The sequence below is a fragment of the Protopterus annectens genome, chromosome 1.part0 (assembly GCF_019279795.1).
Source record: "Protopterus annectens isolate FY-2018-M chromosome 1.part0, PAN1.0, whole genome shotgun sequence".
In the NCBI taxonomy this organism is placed as follows: domain Eukaryota; kingdom Metazoa; phylum Chordata; order Ceratodontiformes; family Protopteridae; genus Protopterus; species Protopterus annectens.
In genome coordinates, this window is record NC_056725.1 from 1,726,020,325 (window position 1) to 1,726,044,052 (window position 23,728).

The 23,728-nt window shown below is 43.9% G+C and overlaps 1 protein-coding gene across 2 annotated transcripts in view; it reads left to right on the top strand.

The window, feature by feature from the left end:
* STXBP5 (syntaxin binding protein 5) overlaps window positions 1–23,728 on the top strand; it is a 3,006,986-nt gene that overhangs the window by 2,113,156 nt on the left and 870,102 nt on the right. The gene's annotated exons all lie outside the window — the stretch shown is intronic.

The following is a 23,728-nucleotide window of genomic DNA, read 5'->3' on the forward strand; positions in this document are numbered from 1 at the left end:
CATACCATTCCAGAGAGCATCCTCTCTATCCAGCTGAGGCATGCATCAGTGATGCTCTCCATGACCTCACGCACCATGTCTGGCATCTCTTGGTGGGTGACAAAATCACCATCTCTGCCAACACTCCCAAAAGGTACCACTGCACCAGCTGCCAGGGTAATGCTACCTAATGTGGAAGGTCCAGGTAGAGCAGGGGCTGTAGAGGCAGTACTGCCAGGGTGGATCCCAAATATGCTGGGCATCGGTACAGCAGCTGTTGGAGGGAGGAGGCTGATCCGCAGTGGTTGGCCAGTCTCCTTGTGCTGCACATAATTTTGTGAGTTGCCAGAAATTGATGAAATCAGAACATTGTAGCCGCACATGTAAAAAAAAGAAAGATAAATAAAAATAATAAATAAAATTAAAGAAGAGAGGTAAGGGGGGATAAGAGACAAAAAAGAAGGTAATTAGTACAATATAAATAGAAATTTATTTATTATTTTATTTAACATTTGTTGACCAGGTTTGCCCAAGTGAGCTGAAGAGCACCTTTTCAGCGGAGGCCCGGGGAGAAAAACTCCAACATATTATACAATTTTCATTATAAATTAGCATTAAACATCAATGTTACAGGATTATTACAAGGCATTAAGTAGCAGTACAATGTTATACAGTGTCATTAATCAGGAGTATAGCAAAGCTCTTTCAAGATGTATAAAAAGAAATGTCATTAAGATTAATGTAGTTTTTGGGGTAAGTGGTTACAAAAACCCAGTTTTATCTTAATGTAGTTGCATGAAGGCAAGACAATTACAATAGAATGTTTCTCTGAGTCATTTGCTTAATAGGTTTTAGAAGACAGTAGAAAAAGTAGTCAAGGAAGATTAGAGAGAGCTAGTGAGAAGAGTGAGTTAAGAGCAGAAAGTAGATTAAGGTATGGGAAGTAGGGGATGTTTAAGGAGGGAGAGTGCAGTGACAGGACCAGTGACTTTTAAAGTGCTCTTTGGTGGCTGTCTTAAATTGTTTAGGATGTATAAGGGTCCTGATTTCTAGTGGGAGCCTATTCCAGGCAGTAGTGGGGTGATAGCTGTGCATGTTGCATCCAAATTTAGACTTGGGTTTATAGATTTGTAGTAGGTCTTGATTAGAGCTTCAAAGAGGTCTGGAGGGAGAATGATGGGAGATGAGAAGAAATAATTGTACTTTTACATTAAGTATACTTTTTAACAACTACAAACTGTGGCTGATGATTCTTTCAAGTTATCCTTAGAGTATACATATATTACACATATGCTCGATCAAATAATACAGATTAAGTTAACAGCATGGCATGTAGACCAATTTTGTTGACATTATGTAATATTTTTACATTAATTTACTGTATGTTTATAAACTGTGGGATGTGAGCCCACAATGTCTGAATACACTATTACAATTGACTCCTACAGTTGACTTGAGCTACAGACTGAAGCATGCTTGCTTGATTTTGCTGTTAAGATATGCATAATTAATTTGCTAATAATTTATACAAGAGCAATACTTTAGATGAAATAATCACATTATTTTGTGTTGCATACATACCCCTTGCTTCTCTATGTCTTTCTAAATATTCAGCATAGGCCTCCCTGTTCGCTGCTCCCTGTTCTTCTAGGTGGCTATAAAAGAAAAAGGGGAGAAAAAGAGAAGGGCATTATGCATACCAGTCTTGGCTATAGTATCTTTATATTTTCACAACTTTATACTTCCACAACTGTGGGATGTTAGCAGTTCTAAACTCATCCAGCCACTAGTTGAGTTGTGCCTGCTTGCACCTTTTTAGGTCATTATAGTGGTGCCTGCATTGCTGTCCAGTGCATGGAATGCCATTTGCACTGGAGACTGCCTTGGCCAGACTTTTCCAAACCTCTGATTTGTATCTACAGTAATTGTGCAGTGGTAAACAACACATGACAGAATGTATCCATTTTGAAATCAAAAAGTGGCATAATGTATCCTTTTTGAAAATGACACCTGTCTGCCTAGTGACTGCAGGTGTTCTGGACCTGCAGGTGTTGTGAAAGCTTGCTGCCCACCTCGCAGCACCACTTACTGTGTTTGCGTGGTGGTAAGTAACATATGATGGAATGTATCAGTTTTGAAACTGACAAGTGCAGCAATATATCCTTTTTGAAATTGACAAGCATCTGCTTATTATCTGGGCTATTGCACCATGTTTGCATGTAGGTGAGCAATGCACACATGAGGTAAACAGAGTGTAACATGGCTTGTTGCTGTAAAAAGTATCTATTACTTTTTATCAATAACAGGTAGATGTGGGACTTGAAACTTGGTCTACATATACTGTGTGCATTATGAATCATCATGTAACAGATGTGCCGCACATGCACTTTATTCACAGCTGTAATTTATGCATTCTTTATCATACAAGTAACTTACATTAAATTTAATTTATTTAGCCATTTCAGCATGTTTGTGTTGAGCCATGTGATGTGCAAATAATAATATTAAAATAAGAAAAAGAATTACAAATCCATTTTAACTGACATTACAGATTTTTGCGCAGCTCTGGATTTTGAAATATCAGACTAATAAACCTACAAAACACAGTAAGATTGTCTTATCTGCCTTTGCCATAGAAATAGCTTTGCAGCAGCAGCAGTGCAAATTATTGTGTATACACACAATTCCATTTCATCCATAGTATTAACAAGACATACAACATTTGCAAACTTTCAGTTGTTTGTACATGTGTGACTTACTTATTTAGTGCAGTGACTGATCACACAACTATTTAAGAGTTTTATTTGCACAAGTGCACTGTCTTATCTTTGTCTTGTGTTTATTTTTCTCTTATCTGTGCTGTACTCTTGGACATTGTAGGACATTTTTGTATCATTGTCCTTAGAATGCATGAGAATATTACACAACATAATATACAGTTTTCAGCAAAGGTAAGAGAGTTTGGCTATTACTGAACAAAAACTCAGAAATGTGTGCTGCTGACTTCCATTTATAAGCTTGCTACAGTTACTTCTACACTTTGTAAGTCTGTCCTGGGTGGCAGACCTACTGCAGGTAAGGGATTCTGAATTGCTGTTGTGTCTGTCCCTACCAGTAGTCATGGAATGCAACTAACACTAAGGTAGTGCCTACACTACGTTTACACCTCCTATACGAAGTCAAACCGTTTGCATTCAGCAATTTTAATGAGTTCATACCTCACTTGCATCTTCGCATTGCTCAGGGGCCTGAATCTACACTATAAAAAAGTAACCATGTAGCTAGGGAATTTGAAGGTGAGGAGAGTTGTGTATGTCGAGAACATTGAAGAAGATTGCTATTAATTTGGATTTATCTGCACAGAAGCTTTCTGATTTTGCTAAGGTATGATTGTATTTTTCAAGTACATGCTAGATTTTTTTCACGTTACAAGGAAAATATTTTAGATATGTGCATTAGAAAATGGCACTTATCTGTATGCACTTCTAATTCCACTTTTGGCTTAGGCATTTTGTCAGGAATTTTACTTTCTCAAATACACAGCCTTATTGACTTTTATACCAAATGTTATTGTTACAACTTATCTTACATTCTTCTATGTCATTTCAGTGAAATGTAATGGCCTGTATTGTCAATGACACAGGGGTGTTAGGCTTCAAAAATGGCCCATAGACACCTCTAGGTGACTGCTGGGCACAGGCAGAGGTCGCTGGCAGTCATATAAAATTAACTTCTGTGTTGTGCATGTGTACACATTTTGTAAGAATTTTCTTGAAAGCATTTCTGACAATTGACTAATGTGTTATTCCTTCATTGGTACATACTGTCATTTGCCTGTTTTTTGGGTGGGGTGGGGAAGCCAAATACATTTTGTGTGTCGCCACAACAAAAGTTATGGTTCAAGTTGTTTGCTCTTGAAATTGTGTAGTCATCCCATTAATTCTGTGGTAGACTACATTACTCCATTGTTCTTCCTTGTTTTGGATCAAACATTGGTTTGTGTGTAACTGTGATATGGTACAACCACATAAACCTTAAATTTTAACACCAGCATTCACGTGAACATAGGTCAGCATCATCATCTGATGTTAGCTAACATGGCTGTGCCCAATTACACTCCTGTAGTGGTACTATTTCCAGTGTTCCATCTGTGATTGAGGTGTTCACACCCAGAAGTGGTGGGCCCATGGTATTCTGGTGCTGGGTTTTCTCATTAGGAGTGCTCATCCAGCGGACAACAGTCACATTCAGGTAGCAGCACTGCATCTGACTGTGGGCATGGATGTGCCAGTGCAACTTCTGGCAAAACCAGTTCTGACTGTTGGGGACAATGACGACAAACTGTCACTTCTACCATGCATGGCTCACAACTGTCCGATATTCCTTGATGTAGCATTAGCACAGAGCTTAACGGTGTTCTTGCAGACACTCATACACACGTTTCACCTTGAGTGCTCATGCAGACAGACACACATAGCAGTTACATGGGTCATGTGTGAGGCTTTCAACTCATTCAGTCTCAGTGGCCATTTGATGTTGTTGTATCTTTCGGCTTTTTCCGGTTAGGGGTCGCCACATGATAGTTTATCAAAATTTCTTTTTGTCATTTTTACTGACATACACACTACATTTTGTGTCAGTTGGCCTGCTGCCCCCCACCCCCACACACAGCAGCCTGTGCAAATGATGATAACTGTGCCATAGCTTTGAATTTCTGTCTTTTGGATTCAAGGATACACAAGTCTTTTGTATGATACCCAGGGTGCATAGCTGAGTGAGTACTTAGTATATCTGTGTTTGTGCTGCTCTTTTGAAAATTGTACTGGTTTCTTACAGGTTTTTGTAATGTTTGAATCTTTGATGCATGAGGCTAATTTCTAGATAGAGAACACATCTATTGATATAAGTCAGTGCAGTCACACATTGATGTCATTGCTGTACAAGTCACCCACTTTTTACTTATTCACATTAACAAGTAATAGTATGCAAGGATATGACAGTCATTTAGGTTTGTTTACATTTATTTCTCTCTTCCAGGTTCATCACTTACCTTGGTAGCTCAGCAGTTACAACAGTTTTAATTTGGGGCTGAGTCTGTGTGATGCTAGCAATGCACAGCCATTACATGTGTTAGTAAAGGTTTTGAGCATTTCCTGGCATCACTGTTACTGTATGTATGTGCATAGGATGAAGATGTTACCCCTTAGGTGGTGAGCATGTATGTTATCCATTGCCTCTTGGCCAGGTGGAGGGCATTTTGTGCATGCCTACATCTGTCTACACCCACAGTGGCTGATGGTTCCCCCTCTGACTCCTCACCTGCATGTGGCTGTGGTGATCTTGCCGGTATGGTGGGGTGTGTGCCTCGTCCCCTTGGTGTTCCTGCTGAAGCTGCTTTCTCAGGCTGCTATTGTGAACGATGGCACAGACAGTAGAAACAGATGTATCTAGGAACCGGAACCATGACTTCAGCAGCCCAAACACACACTCTTGTTATAATTCCTATTTGAGCATGTGCTTCATTATAGCATTCTTCAGTTGGTGTGTGTGCATTTCTGAGAGGCTTCATCAGCCACAGTTCCATCTCATAACCTGTATCCCCCAGTATATGACCCTGTGGGATATGCCCCCCAGAAAACCTGTGATAGAATTGAGAGTTGTGCAAGATATGGGAATCGTGGTAACTACCTGGGTTGCCAGCTCACACATTCAGGAATATTCCCTTAGCAGTGCACACAGCCTGGCAGTTAATAGAGTAGAAGCCATTTCTGTTTATATACACCCTTCTGTGTTCCCCGAGTAGTGCTTTGATTTCAATATGTGTACAGTCTATGACACCTGGGACTTCAGGGAAGTGTGCTACAGGGTAGAAATCCTGCATAGTGGTAGACCTTTCATAGGGTGTAAGGGAAAACTGTAATCATTCAGGAATTGATGTAGGATCCTGGATGCTGACACCTGTGACATCCCCAGCATATCTCCTGTTGGTCTCTGGAAGGTTCCTGTAGCTAATATTCTACGTGCCGCACATACTTTGGTCTCCACAGGTGCTGATTCCCCTTGGTTTGCCATTGTTCTCAGTTGAGGACGACGGAGGTTGCAGAGTTCCTATAGTGTGTCTCTATCCACCCTGTAATGCTCTACAAGATGTTCTTCATGTTTCACTGTTGCAGTCATTACATTTGGGTTATCTGCTTGCAGTAGCCCTCAGTCGGCCTGATTAACAAAGTCTTGGGTCCTGCATAGGTTGCTGTCCCTTCTTCCATTACATCAGGTCATCAGGGGTATAAAACATGCAGCCAATGCCATTACATCAGTCTTTCTTGCCGTGCAGTGCCCGAAGCAGAAGCAGTTCACAAGTGCCGGTCGTCCGACTCCTGAAATTTTCATTTTCAAGTTTCAGAAGCGAAGTCTTCAACTACAGCTAAGTACCCCATTGGGGAAACTTTTTCTTGCTCCTTACCAATGTCAGTAAAAGTTAATAATTGCATTACTTGTGGAAATCAAATACCTCATAAAGATTTTCATTCGTACTGTATTCCTTGCCTAGGCCCTGACCACGACGTGCCTTGCTGTCGGTTTTGTGCTTTATCTAATCAGCGCACTGTCCGTCGTTGGTATATTTTTGCTTGTAAATATTTTGGTTCTCGGTTTAATTATCCAGAAATGTCATCTGTTAGTAATCCGACTACCGGGATTTTGAAAAAACGCAAAGATAAAGACAGAGACAGGCCGCCAAGGTCCAAAACTGCCGACGATGCTTCTCCTAAGCCAGTCGCCAGTTCATTGGTATTCAGTGAGGTGCTTTCGCAGCCCCTTATACCCGCTACTTCTGATTTGCAGGCCTCTACTGAGACCCATTTGGGATCCGGTATGCCACAAGATGCTTCAACTATGGAACCCGCGGTTGTCTTTACCTTGGATGGCTCTGGAGCCACTGTGCAGACACCAGCTTCTGAGGGTGTATTCAGACCTACAGACTTGCATATTAAACTGCTGACTCCTTCTTCATTTAGGCCTAAATCTCGAACCATGCCTAAAAAAACGACGCCCGGGCTGCATGCTCAGGCCTCTATGCCTAAAAAACAAATGATAAGAATGGCTGATGATCTTATAACTCTAATCAGGGGAAGCCAACCTCCCCCTTCTAAGAGACCTAGGACTGAAGTTGTTTATGAATCTTCTGACCAGGATTCTGATTTTTCTGATTCTTCTGGTGATCTGATTTGCCCTTATCTACTTATGAGGATTCTGATGCAGAGGACTCTATTCCCTCTGCTTCCCCTCCAGAGGATTTTTCCTTTGGTGAAACCATACATACTCTGAGAGCATTTCCACTGGAAAATCCAGGATTTTTCTGATTCTAAAAAGAGGCTTAGGGATTTCTTACTCCTGCCTCACCATAGGCCTTTAGCTATTCCTCCTGTGCTAGACATTGTTGATGATGCTTTTTCAGAATCTAGTTTAGTCCCTGATTTTTTGCCTCCTGCTCCCCAGAAAACCTGACAGATATTACAGGGTTCCTGATTCACACAAGTTCCTTTGTAAAAATCCTATTGCGGATCCAGAGACTATTTCACAGGGACCCAAGGGCATTAAGGCTTCTACTGCTAAAAATCCTACTCCTCCTGATAGAGACTCCAGGGCGCTGGATAGATGGGGTAAGAAGGTTTACACTTCTGCAACCTTGGCCGTTAGGGCTTCATATATTAAAGTATCAGCAACATGTTATTGGATTGCTTAAACAGAAAATGATGTTGATTCCTGACTCTGTGGAAAATAAAGATTACAGGATTTAATGCATTCTGCTGAACAGTTTGGAAAGCATACTTTGCAATGTGGATTTGATTCATTAGAGGCCTCTTGCAGGGCTGCTGTTGTGCTCAGAAGGCATGCTCGGCTTAAGGAGCAATCTTTGCCTGATCATGTTAAAGCTAAATTGTTGGATGCTCCCTTAAATCAGGACCACCTGTTTGGCAACAAGGCTGAGGAAGTTCTTAAAAAGATGGAAGATAAAGCTAAATCTATGCAAACTGTTAAAGATTTCTTACAAGTTCAGCCTCCTAGATTTAGTAGGCAGTGGCCCTCTAAGAATTGGTCCTTTCCAGCCTCTTCCGGGTCTTCTCAAGCCAAACCCAGACACAGCAGAAACCCCAGGTTTCAGTCCCAGGGGACACACAAGACTAAGCAGTGGGGGGTTTCAGCACCCAAATCAGGTAGTAGTAAGACTCCCCCCTATGGAAAACTGTCTCAATGACTTGCTTTTAAAACTTCCAAGCACTTTAAACTTTGAATACTCCTTTCAGCGGAAAGATTGGTCTGCAGGCCAAAAACTGGGAACTCATTACCCAGGACAAATGGGTTTTAATTATAGTGTCCCAAGGATACAGATTTCACTTCCACACCTTGCCAACACTAAGCGGGTGGCCAGACCTACGCCCAAATCAGTGGGCAGAGGCCCAAAATCAAGTACTCTCTCTCTCAAGCATGGGGGCTATTCAGTTGGTACCAGAAGAGGAAAATGAACAAGGTTTCTATTCGAGAGTTTTTCTGGTACCCAGAAAAGGCAATACATGGCGTTTTATCCTGGACCTTTCTACTCTAAATACCTTTCTGGTGATTCCAAAATTCAAGATGTTGACTTTTTACCAGCTGCTTCCTATGCTAGGAAAAGATGCATGGTTAGCAACACTAGACTTAAAAGAAGCATACCTGCACATCCCTATCAGGGAGTCTTGCAGTAGATACCTATGCTTCAAAGCAGGCTACATGCACTATCAGTTCTCTGCACTGCCCTTTGGCTTATCTACTGTGCCCAGGGTATTCACAAAGTGCCTAGCTCCAGTCTTTGCATTCTGCAGGCAAATATATCCATACCTGGATGATTGCCTAATTCAGGCAGAAAGCCAGGACATACTTTTGAATCATCTGGCCTTTGTTCAAAGGGTACTGACTTGTCTGGGGTACACCATAAATGAAAAGAAATCACACGTGGTACCCTGTCAACAAATTATATTTCTGGGAGCAAGCTTGAATACAACTTCCCAGATGGCTTTCTTCATGCCAGAGAAACTGTCTCATTTGACAACCTACTTCAAACAAGTGGCCACAAAAACCCAGTTATATGCTAAGCAAATACTGCAAGCCTTGGGGTTCATGGCCTTCTGCATTCTTCTAATTCCATATGCAAGGCTGCATATGAGGAGACTACAATGGTATCTCAAAAGCCTATGGTGTCATCCTTCACAGGATCTAGAAGCTATGATTCCTATCATACCTTGCCTACGCCTAGAGTTCCTTTGGTGGGCAGAGGCCTGCCACCAAAACAAGGGACTACCATTCACAGTACCCCCTGCCACCCAAACCTTAATAACAGACACATCAGACTATGCATGGGGGGCTCACCTGGCAGGGAAGTGCATTCAGGGCAATTGGAACCCAAGTCAAATGCACCTACACATAAATCAAAAGGAAATGTTAGCTGTACAGAATGCTCTGACAGCCTTCAAGGACCACATTATTCCAAGACAACTAATGGTAAAGATGGACAACACCACGGTCATGTGGTACATAAACAAGCAAGGGGGTACACACTCTTACCCCTCTGCAGACTAGCCATGGCATTGTGGAACACAGCCTTGAGCTACCAAGTGAATCTACAAGCTCAATTCCTGCCAGGAAAACTAAATACACTGGCAGATGGACTAAGCAGAAACCTCATGCTCCCACACAAGTGGAAACTGGAACCAAGGATTTTCAACATGTTGACAAGCAAATGGGGGAGCCCAGATATAGACCTGTTTGCCTCCCCCCAGAACCATCAATTGGACAAATTTTGCACAAGGATTCCCCACAAACTAGCTTGGAAAGTGAATGCTGTATCCTTCAGCTGGAAAAACCTATCAGTTTATGCCTTTCCTCCTCCTCTGCCTCTGTTCTCCAAGGTACTACTAAAGATAAAACAGGACAAGCCAAGGACGATTTTAATTGCACCAGACTGGCCACTCCAACACTGGTTATCCCCTCCTGCGCAGTGTGTCACGCTTATCCCCATGGCACCTGCCTCAGACTCCTTCCCTGTTGTCTCAGCAGGTGAACCAGATTCCCTGTTGTCTCAGCAGGAAAACCAGATTCTGCACCCTCGGCTGCAAACCCTGAACCTAGCAGCCTGGCTAATTACCTAATCTCTCCTTTACCACCCCTCAGTAAATCAGTGATGGATATCATTTTAGAGGCTAGGATGCCTAATACTAGAAAGTCTTATGCTGCAAAATGGAAAAGATATTGTACCTGGAAACAATCTCAAGGGATGAATGCAGCAGTGCCCAGTTTTACCTCAGATTCTACAATATTTTACTGAGATGTTTCATAAAGTCTTGTCCTTTTCCTCCATCATAATTCATGCCTGAGCCATTTCAGCTCATTATAGCACAGAGCCTCCTCTCTTCTCTCACCCACTGCTCAAGCAGTTCCTCAGAGGGGCCAAAAATCTAAGGCCACCAAGGAGAGCTCCAACTCCAGCCTGGGACCTTAACTTTGTCTTGGAGAAACTCACTCCTCCTCCTTTCGAGCCAGCTGCTACTGCAGATTTAAAATTCCTTTCCTGGAAAACAGCTTTCCTTTTTTAACAATCACTTCTGCAAGAAGGGTATCTGAGTTACAGACCATTATGGCAGTGGAGCCTTTCATCATCTTTCATGTCCCACAGAACCAGTCCCTCCTTCATGCCCAAGGTGGTATCCAGTGTGGCTCTTAATCAGTTCATTCATTTGCCTACCTTCTTTCCTAACCCACAGAACAAAGGGGAGTGGATACTGCACTCCTTAGATGTGCACAGACAACTTAGATTCTACTTGGACAGGACTAAACCTCAAAGGAAATCTGAACAACTGCTGTGGTGGCATTTGCTGCAGGGACAGAGGGGAAAGCTATTTCAAAGCAAACAATTTCAAAATGGACTGGCCACTGCATTCATTTCTGCTATAAGCACCATGGAAAACCTATCCCACAGGGCATCAGACCCCATTCAACCAGGGCTGCATCTACCTCTACAGCCTTTCTCAGGGGCATCCCTACAAGGGACATCCTAGAAGCTGATACCTGGAGTTCTGTACATACTTTCACCAAGCATTATCATTTGCCAATTTTCTCCAAATCCAGAGCTGGTTTTGCCACTGCAGTCTTGCAGGGCCTTATAGCTGGTCCTAATTCTATTTAAATTCCTCCTCCCAACCTTAGCTTTGGGAATCTACCCAAATGTAATGACTGCAACAGTGAAACATAAAGAACATAGTACAGCTGTGTACACTTAACCATAAATGTAAATGTTCGAGTGTATTCACTGTTGCAGTTCTGGTTACCCTCCCTCCAGCCCCCTTTCTTCTTTTGGCTATACCTCTACTCTCACTTACTATGCTCAAAAAGCTTTTTGGTGTATTTGCTTTTTTTGTTGGAGGTATATCCTTGTATTATAGATTCAATTGCTTCCCATTAGGGGGGCACCTGACATCTGGGGCAAGAAAAACTGATGTAATGGCGTCGGCTGCATATTTTATACCCCTGACGACTTGACGTCATGGAAGAAGGGACAGCAACCGATGCAGGACCCAAGACTTTTTTAATCAGGCCGACTGAGGGCTACTGCAAGCAGATAACCCAAATGTTATGACTGCAACAGTGAATACACTCGAACATCTACATTTATGGTAAGTGTACACAACTGTACTTTCTACCTCATGCAGATTGTAAAAAGTTAAACGGGGTCTAAACAACGTGCTCCTTCTTGGCCAAGGTCTGTTAGCAGCAGCATCAAGAACATAGACTTGGCCCTTTTGCACATACTCATGTGTAATAGCAACAGCAGCCCCTAACATTGTTTTTCCGTGATTGTGTTCCAGTAGGTTTTGGAATTAGCAGGCAAAACCTGCAGTAAGTGTACATGATTGCTTTTACAACTTGCTGAATAGCTCCTCCATCTTGGATTGGTTCATTAGCATACAGTTCAGTTGCTTATGCAGTAATTAGCATACCATGAAGTTTACCATGCAGAGGCACATATTGAATACAAAACAGCAAGCTACCATGTGTGTGTCACTCCATGACTTGCACATGGTCTTAGCAGAACATGTTGGCTTTATTGAATCCAGCCCAATGTCATTCCAGTCCCATGCCCTGCAAAGATCTTTATTGCTTTTGTGCTGCCTTTGGCAAGTGCATTCCTCTGCAGGAGTTCTCTCTTGCCTGAGGCGTCATGCATGTCTGTTGCAAGCTTACCAGTGCACAAACTCATTCTGATGCCAATGAAAGATGGAGAGATTTCCTCTCAGTGAGGCTCTTAGAAGGGTCTGGGGTTATGGGGGCTACTATCTGAGAAATAGACAAATTAAGTATGTCCCCAACTCTAGAGCTTACCCTTAGATGACCCACCTCCTTCAAAGAGGCACTGAGGCTCATGGTATCCTCAATGGACTGGTTTTGGGCCCCTATTCTTTTCTGTCAGAAATACATAAATATGTATCTAGAGAAGGAGGAAGAAAAGGAGTCCAGGGTCATTTCCTGTATGAATCATGGAATCAGAGTTTCCATTATAACAGCCTGGATGCACTCAGACTTAGATTCTTTGCCTTCAAGAAAAGATATACAGCCTTTGCTAATTAAAGCAAGTGTATTACCCAGCATTCATGAACTATGTCCAGTCTGATCTCATGTTTCCAGATCCCATAGCATTCAGTTATATGCTGCCAGATAATTTAAAACACTGGACAGGTGTGACGAGAGACTTCACTTCTTTGCAACATTGGCCTTTAAAGCCCTATATGGTCTGTACATATTTAATTTATACCTAATTGATTTGGTCCTGGAAAAAATTAACAGCTGTCCTGAATGTTTGCTTAAGAAGGACCTACTTAATACTTGTTTAGATTTTGGTAAACATATTTTACCAGACCTGTACCAATTTGCTAGACAGAGGGATCGAGCTAGTAAAGATGTGCAACAGGTAAGGGGTGATAAAGGATAATGAGGGAAACATACTCACAAGCGAGGAGAGTGTGTTGAGCAGATGGAAAGAGTACTTTGAGGGGCTGATGAATGAAAAGAATGAGAGGGAGAGAAGGTTTGATGATGTGCGGATAGTGAATCATGAAGTGCAGTGGATTAGCAAGGAGAAAGTAAGGATAGCTATGGAAAAGATGAAGAATGGAATGGCTGTTGGTCCAGATGACATACTTATGGAAGCATGGAGGTGTTTACGTGAAATGGCAATGGAGTTTTTAACTAGATTGTTTAATGGAATCTTGGAAAGTGAGAGGAATGCCTGGGGAATGGAGAAAAAGTGTTTTGGTACCGATTTTTAAGAGTAAGGGTGATGTGCAGAGCTGTAGTAACTACAGAGCGATTAAACTGATCAGTCACAGCATGAAGTTATGGGAAAGAGTAGTGGAAGCTAGGTTAAGAAGGGACGTGATGATTAGTGAGCAGCAGTATGGTTTCATGCCAAGAAAGAGCACTACAGATGCGATGTTTGCTCTGAGAATGTTGATGGAGAAGTACAAAGAAGGTCAGAAGGAGCTACATTGTGTCTTTGTGGACTTAGAGAAAACATATGACAGGGTGCCTAGAGAGGAGTTGTGGTATTGTATGGGGAAGTCAGGAGTATCAGAGAAGTATTTAAGAGTGGTACAGGATATGTACGAGGGTAGTGTGACAGTGGTGAGGTCTGTGGTGGGAGTGACGGATGCGTTTAAGGTGGAGGTGGGATTACATCAAGGATCAGCTCTGAGCCCTTTCTTATTTGCAGTGGTGATGGACAGGTTGACAGACGAGACCAGACAGGAGTCCCCGTGGACTATGATGTTTGCAGATGACATTGTGATCTGTAGTGAGAGTAGGGAACAGGTGGAGGAGACCCTGGAGAGGTGGAAATATGCTCTAGAGAGAAGAGGGATGAAGGTCAGCAGGACTAAGACAGAATATATGTGTGTGAATGAGAGGGAGGATAGAGGAATTGTGTGGATGCAGGGAGTAGAGGTGGCGAAGGTGGATGAGTTTAAATACTTGGGATCAACAGTTCAGAGTAATGGTGAGTGTGGAAGAGAGGTGAAGAAGAGAGTACAGGCAGGATGGAGTGGGTGGAGAAGTGTGTCAGGAGTGATTTGTCACAGACGAGTACCTGTAAGAGTGAAAGGGAAGGTCTACAAGAGGGTAGTGAGATCAGCTATGTTATATGGGTTGGAGACAGTGGCATTGACAAAAAGGCAGGAGTCAGAGCTTGACTTGACAGAGTTGAAGATGTTAATATTTGCACTGGGTGTGACGAGGATGGACAGGATTAGGAATAAGTATATTAGAGGGTCAGCCCAGGTTGGAAGGTTTGGAGACAAAGCCAGAAAGGCAAGATTACGTTGGTTTGGACATGTGCTGAGGAGGGTTGCAGAGTATATTGGGAAAAAGTTGCTAAGGATAAAGCTGCCAGGTAACAGGAAAAGAGGAAGGCCTATGATAAGGTTTATGGATGTGGTGAGAGAGGACATGCAGGTGGTTGGTGTGATAGAGCAAGATACAGAGGACAGGAAGAAATGGAAACAGTTGATCCGATGTGGTGACCCCTAACGGGAGCAGCCAAAAGAAGAAGAAGATTTTACCCAACATGTATTCTATCTTTTTAAATACATTTGTATATTTATGTTTTTATGCTTTATTTAACAGGCTAGCTAACACTAGACACCCTTGAATGCGCAAGTGAATATACTACACAAGAATACTTTCTTCGGATACATCAAGGACCGTTAAATAAAAGATTCATGCTGAGTGCGACAGGTTATGAAATTAATTCTGCCTAATAAAAGGGACATATAGCATAATGAAGTAATAAGAGCTGACACAAGACAATTCGTCTGCTTGACAACTGAAAAAAATATGTGATGAGGACTTTGATCATTCCTTTATTGAAAAGGAATTGATAGCACCTTGATTTTGTTACAGGTTCTTCATTATTACTAACTGTTTATAGTTAAGTCATAAGTAGGCTATGCTTGATTTATAAGTATACATTACTTTTCTTTTATGCTTATAACTGTGTGATGTTAAGTTGTCAAACTCGCCTTCATTCTTGCTGGATGGGTTTGGTCGCCTTCATTCTTGCTGGATGGGTTCGGAGCCGATCCTCGGCTCCGACTCGGCACTTGCTAAGCTCGAGAGCTAATTTTACCAGCTCGAGGCAACCCTATATCCCATGATGCAAGGCGTGACTACCCAGATCTCGTTTGCCGCTTAAGCGTACGGGTCTTTTTTTGCCAGCTCAGGTATTGTCCTATATTTAGCTTTTAAAAAATAGCTTAAAATTTAAAATTTCCTTTAAATTTCTTTTAGTCATTGATTAGCTAATTTCTTAGCCCACCCTTTTTAACCCTGTACCCCTTTTTAGCCCTTCTGGGTAAAGTTTATTCTTTTTAGGCCTTAAGCCTCCCTTCCCCTTTCCTGTCAGGGAGTTTTTCTGTATGTGATAGTTCACTGTCTTTAGTTTAGTGTTTGTGTGGACTTGTGTGGATTGGGATTTAATTTGTTTAGTGTATAACCTTTTTCTTAGTCATGTCTAAGGAATCGAAGGTCTCAGGCTTCAATAAGTGTGACTCGTGCTGTCAGAAGATGTCTCTGACAGACCGTCACACTTCTTGTGTCTATTGTCTGGGACCTCTACACCTGCAGGACTCCTGTGCTATTTGTCACTCCTTCAGCCAGAGAGTCCTGCAGGAACGTAGGAATAAACTAATCCTACGTGGCTTGTTGAAGCCAGAGAGCTCCCCGACCAAGACTGGGTCGGGAAAGCCCTCTAAGCCACCTAAAGCCCTGGCTGTGACTCCTAAGCCTTCGGCGGTGGCTCCGACTCCTTCGGAGTCGAGATCGACTCTGGCTGGAGCCGATTTTTCTATCTCTGAGGTGGTGGTATCAGTGCCGGCTGGCTCCGATACACTTGCATCGATGTCTGCTCCGGCCGGAGCCGACGTATCTTTGACCATGACTGGTGCCGATAAGCTGTCGGCTCCAGCTGGAACCGAAGGATCTTCGGCTCCGATGGCTCCTTCCATGAAGAGATCTCGATCCCCTTCCCGGGAGTCGATTCGCTCAGCTCTGGGATCTCCTCTGCTTTCGGAGCGGAGCCATCGGAGCCGATCTTCAAGGTCTTCCAGGCTGTCAGACCATGATTTGGAGAGGGTGGTAAGTAGACTGCTGAAGTCACAGGCACTGGCCCAGATGCTCCATAGCCCATCTCAGCAGATGACCGCTATCCTTCATCCCCCTGAAATTCCTCCTCCGACTCTCCTTCAGAGTTCGGGCGGAGCTCGGAACGTTGACCGTGGGTGCGCCGGAGCCGATACCTCCCCTGTCGGCTCCGTCGTCTTTGACTCCGATTTCCTCCATGAGACCTTCCTTGGAGGAATCCGGTCGTCGGGTCTCCCTTGTCAGCTCTGAGGGGGCGAGTGGCATCGGACCCTTGTCCGACCCCGCTCTCCCTCTTGGAGTTTCGGCATTGGTGAGCTCGGCACCGACATCAGCCTCGGAGCCTTCTCTTTCGGCGGGACCGGGGATTCCTGTTTCTTTGGAGCGGGAGTCTTCTGGCCTCCCTGGAAGGGGAGCCTTTGAGGTGATGAGGAGTGTTCTAACCCCGGAGCTGAGTCAACGGTCAATTCCATTAGCTCCTCCCTCTTCGGTGCCTGTCGATGTCTCTTCCCATTCTCTTGCTCCCGGACCCAGAGATCCATCGCCCCAGGTTTCCCCATTGGGAAGAACTTCCTCTTCCGAGGTTTCTCCTGATCCTTCGGGAGAACCCCCGCATAAGAGGACATGCAAGAGGAAGCACACAGACTCCCCTGAGTCTACGACATCAGATACCGACTTAGATGAGTCTGAGGGTTTCCCACGGTCCCCCTCTGAGGATGTCTCCTTTTCAGACATCCTGGAACTCCTTAAGCAGAGGGGGAAACTGGCCTTCCATTAACCCCTCCAAGGATGAGTCGGTATACCTGGAGGCTTTTGGATCTCGACCCTTCACCTCCTGGGTGTCTCCGCCTTTTGACCCGCTCATGGAAGTGGTGGCTCGAAAGGCATGGGGCCAGTTCTGTGGAACCAGTCCCCAGGAGGCCTTCTAAATTCATCACGGCCCCCGCAGACAGACAGTTTCTCACCAAGGGTGTCCCTGTTGATGCCATGGTGGTGGCGGCTGCCACCAAGAAGGAACTTGCCGATCCTTCTGTACCTGTCCATCCTCCTAACAAGGACTCTAGGACCAAGGATAGGTGCAGTGGCGGATGTTTTCTTCAGCGACCTTCGCTATGCACTCGCTGAACTATCTCTGTCACTTTACCCGGCTTCAGAGAGATATTCTCAAGAAACTAGGTGAGGTAGTTCAGGATCCGTCAGCTGCTGGGGCTCAAAAAAAGATTGCCTCACAGCTCGGAATCCTAAATTCTATAACTAACTCCTCCATGCGGTTCATTTCTTATGCAGCCGATGGGGCGAGCAGAGCCGCAGGCACAGGAGTGGCACTTAGTCGTCAGTCCTGGATGCGGCTTTGTAACTTCGCAGACCCCTTTAAGGCGTCCTTCACTAATACTCCCTTCGATGGTTTGGCTTTTTTCGGACCTCAGGTGAAGGACACATTGACCAGGTGTGAGCAAGACGGCAAGACTCTTTCTGCCGTAGGAGTCCATTTCTCCACCCCTTTAAGACCCTATCCCAAAGGTCAGAAGGGAGGGAAAATGTGGTTCTGTAAATCTCAGGGAGTCATGCCGGACGCACGTGGTCAGTTTACCCCCAGAGGCAGAGGGGGTAATAACAACAGACGCCGCCCTAGGGGCAGAGGGGGTCCTCAGAATCAGGGTAGCAGAGAGCCTCTCTCTGATAAACCCTTCCAGCACCCCTGAGGTGTTGCCCGACTGTCCACCCTTGGAGGCAGTCGGGGGAAGATTGTCACTGTACCCAATAGCCTGGCGTTCCCTTTCTCAAGACAAATGGGTACAGTCGATCATATCCGAGGGTTACAATATCCCTTTCGTGAGATATCCTGTTCCTCATCAATCCCTTCCAGATGTTTCACCTGGTCTAAGGGAGTTGGCAAAGCTGGAGGTATCAAAGCTTCTAGCAAAAAGAGCCATCCAGCTAGTACCAGCAGACCAAGTAGGATCCGGAATCTACTCAAGATTCTTTTTGGTTCCCAAAAAGACGGGAGATTGGAGACCAATTTTAGACCTCAGCAAACTAAACAAGTTTGTCAAGAAGGCAAGGTTCCGGATGGTCACGCTTCAGTCCATTCTACCCTTTTTGGGCAAGGACAACTGGATGTGCTCAGTAGACCTTCAGGATGCGTACTATCACATAAAAATTCACAGGTGCTCCAGAAGGTTTCTCCGCTTTCGGCTGGGGACCAGTCATTTTCAATTCAGAGCCCTGCCCTTTGGTCTCACTACAGCCCCCTGAGTGTTTACCAAATGTATGGCAGCGGTCATGGCTCACCTGAGACGTCAAGGATTCCAGGTGTTTCCGTATCTAGACGACTGGCTCCTCTCTGCCACCACCAGGCATTAACTTCTCAAGGCCAGAGACTACACTCTTCACATCTGCAACCAGTTAGGGATCTCTATAAACTTCGAAAAATCTTCATTGTCTCCTTGCCAATCTATTACCTTTATAGGCGCAGAATTAGACACTGTCGGGATGTCAGCAAGACTCACAAACCAAAGAATTCTGGACATCCAAAAGTATGTTCGGATCATACTACTCAGCAAAAAGATCAGGGCCAGATTTGTCCTGAAGGTGCTAGGTCTTATGGCTTCAGCCATCGTACTGCTTCCTTTAGCTCGCTTCCACATGCATCTTCTGCAGTGAATGTTGTTCACCCAGTGGTCCTTCCAGCAGCTTCCCATGCGCCACGAGATCTTCGTGACGCAATCTTGCAAGAGTCACCTAACCTGGTGGATGTCTTCTCCGCAACTCCATCAGGGCCGACTGTTTGTTCCCCCAGTCCCGGGTGCCACAGTCACTTCGGATGCCTCTCTGATCAGGTGGGGGGGCATTATCAGGGCAGGATGGTCCATGGGACTTGGCAACCCATAGAATACCATCTGCACATAAATGTCCTAGAGATGAGAGCAGTGCTTTTAACGTTGCAAGCCCTCAGCAACTTTCTTCCTTTAGGGACTATTGCAGTTCAGACGGACAACATGTCCATAGTCTGGTATATCAACAAACAGGGCGGGACCAGGTCCTATCCACTGTGTCGAGAAGCTCTCAGACTTTGGCAATGGGCAATCTCCTCTCATCGGTTTCTGATAGCAATGCATATCCCTGGGAAATCCAACTTCTTAGCGGATAGACTGAGCAGAGCTATTCTCATGCCACACGAGTGGTCTCTCAAACAATCAGTAGTAGACAAGATTTTTCAGAAGTGGGGCATCCCTTGCTGCGACCTTTTTGCTACACCCCAAAACAGCAAATGCCCAGACTTTTTCTCCCTCTTTCCACTACCAGGCCATCCCCCCAGAGACGCTCTAACCCAGGATTGGCCCCGGGGACTTCTTTATGCCTTTCCTCCTTTCCCGCTGATACCTCAAGTGATTCAGAAAGCTACCGTCTTGAGAGCCAAGTTGATTCTCATTGCCCCTTACTGGCCTCGACAAATTTGGTTTCCGTCCCTACATCATCATCTCTTGGTTCAGCCTTGGCATCTGGATCCAATTCCAGATCTTCTGACCCACCATTCGGGTCATCTGCACCAGGCCATTCATTCTCTCAACCTCACTGCTTGGTTGCTCCACTTCCTTCCTTAGCCAGGCTCCCTATGATTTCTAATCCCATGCAAGATATCATAGTAGCTTCTCTAAAATCCTCTACCAGAAGGATTTATGCTAGTAAATGGCAGCGTTTTTCCTTCTGGGCAAAGTCCAGGGACATAGATCCCTTTACTGCTCCAGTGCAGTCAGTCTTGGACTTCCTAGCTGAGATTTTTCAATCGGGTTCTTCTTCCTCAACAGTTAAGGTCCAGTTGGCAGCGATCTCAAATTTTCATGTTGGCTTAGTGGGTCAAAACATAATGTCTCACAAGCTTTGCAAAGCTTTTCTTAGAGAGATCTTTCTGCTGAAACCCCCAATCAAAGATCCCCCTCCGCAATGGGACCTGAATTTAATGCTGGCATCCTTGATTCTGCCCCCGTTTGAACCGGCTGCTACATGCTCATTAAAATTTCTTTCCTGGAAGACAATTTTTCTGGTTGCTGTTACTTCAGCCAGGAGGGTGTCTGAACTTCATGCTCTCTGTGTCCGTCCCCCATACTTGGTTTTCCACAAAGATACAGTATCTTTAAGAACTAATCCATCTTTCTTGCCCAAGGTTGCTTCCCAGATGAATATTAACCAATCTATTGAATTGCCAGTTTTTTTCCCTAATTATTCTAACAGAGCGGAACAGAAACTTCACTGTTTGGATGTCCATCGCCAACTCAGATATTACTTGGACAGAACTAAACAATTCAGAAAATCTGATCAACTGTTTCTTTCTTATGCAGAAAACAGGAAGGGTCTTCCGGTCTCCAAGGTGACCTTATCCAGATGGCTGTCTTCTACCATTTCTCATGTTTATCTCCTTAGGGGCAAGCAACTGCCCTCAAAACCATACGCACATTCTACCAGATACCTAGCCACTTCTACAGCATTTCAGGATAGGCTACCTATTGACACCATTTGTGCGGCAGCCACTTGGGCCACTCCTCACACCTTTGTCTCTCATTACAAATTGGACTTGGCCTCCAGGGACAGGGCTAGGTTTGGTTCCACAGTTCTCAAGAGTCTGTTCCATTGAGCCACCCAGGATAGAGGTGCTAGGGACGTGGTCCCATCCAGCAAGAATGAAGACGAGTTTGACAACTTAACATTAAGAAGTTATGTACCTACCATAACGTTCCATGTTAGTTGTCTTCTCTTGCCTTCTTTCCTGCGTCCCTCCCTCCTTCCCCCTAGCATGGACAGACCTTGAAGTTGTACTCTTCTCTGGGTACGGTTCATTCTTTCTATGGGCCCCAGTAGGAAGTGTCACTAGTCTCTAGTGGTTACCTTGCTTTGTTTCTTTACACATTTAGTTCCTCTTCTTCCTTTCTGGGAAGAAGATTACTGGCAGGGTTTTTCTATAGCTACCAAACGAGATCTGGGTAGTCACGCCTTGCATCATGGGATATAGGGTTGCCTCGACCTGGTAAAATTAGCTCTCGAGCTTAGCAAGTGCCGAGACGGAGCCGAGGATCGGCTCCGAACCCATCCAGCAAGAAAGAAGGTGAGAGAAGACAAGTAACATGGAACGTTATGGTAGGTACATAACTTCTTATTTTAGCTTGCCGCTACTTATAACATCTGATGCAGAGACGTCAGATTACATTATTTTTAAAATGCTGGTGTCAGTATTGTCTACTAGCATCAAAGACTGTCTTCTGATATAAAACAAATCTGTGGCTTCCACAGTGGTCTTTCCTAAGGTTCACTGCAATTTTGATTGTGCTGGAGCAGTGGCAAGACCAATAAGCACAGGCATAGCTTGTGCTGTCCTCTGTCAGTGTTGGGCTTAGAAACAGCAGTCTGAATGCCCAGCTCATGAAAGAAGTACTGTTTCAGCAGGCCTCCCAAGACATAGTGGATGACTTTTATGGTCCACCTGCATCACCCTTTTCCTCAACCTTTTCTAGACCAAACTGACTCAAAAGAGGAAGAAGCTTTTCCAAAACCAAATAAATGTTCTTAAGCATTACATGATGTTGCCCCAGTGGATGACTTCACTAGCTTAACTTAATCCTTCCTGACTAAATATGAACATGCCTTTGGAGCAGTTCTCTATGTTTATTCAGTCTTGGAAAGCCCTCGTCAAGAACCAGAGATTTCTGGATATGGTATTCGCCATCCACATATTTTATCTCTTAGGTACTCTTCCAGTAAAAACATTACTAAGATATTAAACTGCCTCAGCGAATTCATTAAGACAGACTCGTCCTCTAGTTAAAAAGGGCGGTAAAGAATGATCTAGCCTGGTCAATATGCAGTCTAAACCATAAATTTCCAAGCACTTCCCAAGGTTATAAAGGTACATTTCATGATTAGTTACCATTTGCTTGATATTAATTACACATTGTTGCATCATTTACTGTATCCTAAGCCTTGCTCGGCCATCACATATGTGATCAGGGTAAGTCTTTTTGAATATCCCAACATGAACTTGGTGCAGTATTTTCAATATTGAAGTGCAGTCTTATGGGGGGGGTTATGATTTTAGAAACCCATAGCGCACACTTATACTGTATACTTAATACCATTCTTTGGTATACTATTACACATACTTTGGCTCAGTTATTTAAGTCCAGTAGTAAAAGGTGCATTTGTAGACTTTTGACAGAATCACATATTTGAGCATTTAGTGTTTCATTCACTCAGCATGCTTTGGTTTACTCTTGTAACATTTTACATCAGTAAATGACTGATCACCTTTAAGTCTCCGTGAGGTTTTCTGAAACATATATAACATGTTTTAAGTGTATCAGTAACAGCGTAAAAGATTGAGTTGTGCTTAAAACATTAGGTTTAACATTTACTAGCACAAGCTAGTTTCTTCCTTAATTCAGTCTGTGTTTTAATAAGCAGTTTTTTTCTAAAACTTCACTTTCAGAATTTCTGCACATTAGCTCTCCCAAATTTAAATGGTTTGTCTCAGTAAGATGTGGCCAGTACCTTTAACTGTTATCAAATGTATCATTTCTTTCTTTTCCTATACTGTTTGAAAAAAAATACTAAACTTCCTTTCATTTGTTTTAAATATAGGCATTGTAAACATTTATTTTTTCTTTTACAGGTTGTTACATGACCATTTTATTACAGATGTGTAATTTTATGCTTGCGTTTGTATTGAGAAGCTATGTCCTGTGTACAAAGGCTCTTAGTTTTATTGCATTTCATACTCTTGAAATCTTTTTATTTTGTTACAAGTAACTGTCAGCTTGCAAATGTATGCATTTTTATTTGCCCATCCCACTGCTGATGCAGTATTTGGGCGGTTGCATTGGTGCAGCGGTTAGCATTGCCACCTCACAGCAAGAGGTTCTCCGGTTCGATCCTCGGCTGGGGTGCCTTCTTTGCGGAGTCTGCATGTCCTCCCTGTGGTCGCGTGGGTTCCCTCCGGGTGCTCCGGTTTCCTCCCACATCCCAAAGACATGCTGTAGGTGGATTAGACACTCTAAACTGGCCCTAGGTGTGTGTGTGTGTGTGTGTGTGTGTGTGTGTGTGTGTGTGTGTGTGTGTGTGTGTGTGTGTGTGTGTGTGTGTGTGTGTGCGTGTGTGTGTGTGCCCTCTGTGGAAGGTTGGGTGCTGGGCTGGCAACTCAACACTGTAAAACTCCACTGCCAATCATGAGTGGACAGGTGATCCACTGTGGTGACCGCTAACTGGGTAAAAGCCGAAAGAAGAAGCTGAAGCAGTATTTAAGGCATTTTCTAAGGTGCTCATTGATTTCTCATACATTCCCTCAGACCTTCCTGTTCCCATGTTTGATATTTCTCCAAAATTACATATTTTGGACTAATTCTCTAAGATTGGCCACATATTCAGTGTATGCAGTACTACATAAGTGTATGTAGAGGCAATTCACAAGTTGAAATATGAAAGAAGACCTCAGTAAAAAAAAGTCATTTCTTTGTAAAATGGAACAGATTTTCCTTCTGAGCAG